Here is a 2,925-nt window from a genome sequence, read left to right as displayed (position 1 = left end):
AGGACTAGGACTAATCTATTACAAGTAGAGTCCTAGTCTTGCTTCCCTTGTAAGGGAAATATTCCTGATGCCTTTCCTCTTAAGCTAGCCTCCCATAACATGAGCCGGCCGTCTGGGCCTAGGCCTTGTCATCCATCTGACCCGCCATCAGGGTCATCAGTGAATCACCAAACCAGTGAGTCGCTAGTCTTCAAGCGGGTTACCAATGAACCACCAAGTCTCGGTCGGGTCATACCGCGGGGTATATCCCCAACATTAGCCCTTAGTTTAATTTGGATTTATCCATGTTAAACTGATTCTGTGTCGGGGGTTGGGTGCGACATATGCCAAAGGATGGCTTATCATGGTGGGAGCGAGTAGAACGTCGCCGGTGCCTAGAAGCGGGATGAGGCGTAGACACGAACGCTGGCGTACTTTACCCAGGTTTGGGGCTCTCCTAGGAGATAACACCCCTAGTCCTGCTCTATAGGGTCTCCGCATGGTCACTAAGGCACAAGTGGTACAATGGTGCTCCTCGAGCTGTTTGCTAGAGGTGGAAGAAGGCAGGCACACTCTCTTCTCCTCTAGGTGTAGGTCTAGTTCTGACAGGTTGGAACCCTTTGCATGGGTGCCCTGGGGGCTTTATATAGGCCTACCCCTCCCAGGGGTACATTGGTTATCTGCCGGGTGTAGGACCCGGCTGTCAGTGTCTCCGGTCGCCGGCTCCTCCACCGGCTGCTGGGGCCCGCCACCGGGTGGGCCCCACCGACTGGTCTGGTACGGAGCCGACAGGCCGCTCCCGTCGCTCGCAGGTCTTGCCGGCTGCTGATCACTGTAGTAGTGGTGCTAACGACACAAGCTTGGTCGGGGAGCGTGGCTACAGTCCCACCGCCTGGTGGGCGATTACTGTAGCCACACCGCGTCCCATTTGGTTGATGGTGCACGGGGCCCAAGGGAGGGATAAGCCGCCTGCCGGAAGCCGACTTCCCTTAGGTCTGGCTGCCCTGACTTCTTCCGTCTTCAGGGCTCTCACTGCCTGGTAGGGCCCGCCGCCTACAAGCCGTACCGACAGGCCATCGTGAGAACAGGGCTCCGCCTGTCAGGGGTGACGTTTTGGGGGGAGAGGCAACAGTGCCACGTCGTGAAGAGATGTCCGCCTGTACGGGGCATTATGGCCATGCCCGACCCTGGATTCAGGGGCATGGCTATGCTGTAGCCATGCCTGGTCTTGTCTCTTTGATGAGGGCGCAAACTTTGAGCGCGCCACGGGCCGACTGCTAGGGGCCGGCCTCTCTGGAGGCCGCTCACTAGGAGTCGTCCTGTCGTGACGCCGTCTTCTGGAACTCGGCTGCCAGAAGTCGGAGATCTATCTTGATGTCTTGAGGGGCGCAACCAGCCCCATGGTCTTGAAAGGTTCAGGGGCTCGGGTTAGGCTACCTGTGGCCCATTACTCCGACAGTAGTCCCCGAAGCTGGTGAGGGACCATGGTTCGCGGAACCGGGGAGCCTCAACAGTTTCCTCCTCCAAGTGCTCTGGAGGAAATTTCATCCGACTTCTGGGGAGCCGGTTGGCAGGAGTCGGATAGGTCCAGTCGGATCCTTCTGGGATCTCGAATGCATCGGCGGGAACAAGGTGGCATGCTTGCTAAGCTTCTCTGCCCGCCACCCGTCGTGGGCGTTCCACATGGCGCCGGCCGGCCAGGTTGCTCTGCCATCCCACGCGCGTGACGGGACGCGACCGCAGGCTGGGCCCGCCACTATCGGGCCTCGGGTCACGAGCGGATCCGCTGCGACCGAGACGGGGCGGTTGGGTTTCCCTACGGAGTTGCTGCGCGCAGTACCCATGCGGTAAAGGCGGGAGCGTGGGGTCGCGGGCACAGTAAACCGCACGTTCCCACGCCCACCCCCTCGGCTTCGTAGCCCGTAGGCTATAAGTAGGGGGAGGAGAGGGAGCGGCGAAGCACGCGCGCCCCTCCACCCCACTCTCCCTCCCTCTTCTTCTTCTCGCCGCAGCGCCCCGAGCCCCGCCGCCAAAGCGCTGCCGCAGTTTCGTCTCTGTCGAGCTCGCCGTCAACCTCTCGTCCCCATGGCACGCGCCGGAGCCTGGGACGGCTCCACAGTTCATGAAGACCACATCGACTTCCTCTACTAGACGCGGTGACTGCCCAGCCATGACCACGTGAGGGTTCGCCTCGCGCCAGAGGGGGAGATCTCGGCGGTGCCGGAGGAGGGCGAGCGGGTCGTCTTTCGCTCGCACTGCCTACGTGGCCTCGGCCTGCCGACGAGCGGCTTCTTCCGGGCCTTCCTCGAATTCTACAACCTCCAGCCGCACCACCTCACCCCGAACACGGTGGTGCTGCTGTCCGCCTTCGTCACTCTGTGCGAAGGCTTCCTCGGCGTTCTCCCCACCATCGAGCTTTGGGGGAAGTCTTTCTACACCAAGCTTGGCACCATTGTCGCGGGCGTGTGATACGTCTCCATCGTATCTATAATTTTTGATTGTTCCATGCCAATATTATTCAACTTTCATATACTTTTTGGCAACTTTTTATATTATTTTTGGGAGTAACATATTGATCCAGTGCCCAGTGCCAGTTCCTGTCTGTTGCATGTTTTTGGTTTCGCAGAATATCCATATCAAACGGAGTCCAAACGGGATAAAAATGGATGGAGCTTATTTTTGGAAAATATGGAAATTTTGGAAGGAAAGTCAACGCGAACCAGTGCCCGAGGTGGCCACGAGGCAGGGGAGCGCGCCTGCCCCCCTAGGCACGCCCCCTACCCTCGTGAGCCCACCGTAAGGCGGTTGACGCTCTTCTTTTGCCGCAAGAAAGCTAATATTCGGAAAAAATCACGGCGAAGGTTTCAGGCCAATCGGAGTTACGGATCTCCATATATATATATATATATATATATATATATATATATATATATATATATATATATA

This window comes from Triticum aestivum, chromosome 2A, assembly GCF_018294505.1.
Source record: "Triticum aestivum cultivar Chinese Spring chromosome 2A, IWGSC CS RefSeq v2.1, whole genome shotgun sequence".
Classification (NCBI taxonomy): domain Eukaryota; kingdom Viridiplantae; phylum Streptophyta; class Magnoliopsida; order Poales; family Poaceae; genus Triticum; species Triticum aestivum.
The sequence above is the reverse complement of the archived record's forward strand: the minus strand, read 5'-3'. Positions refer to the sequence as shown.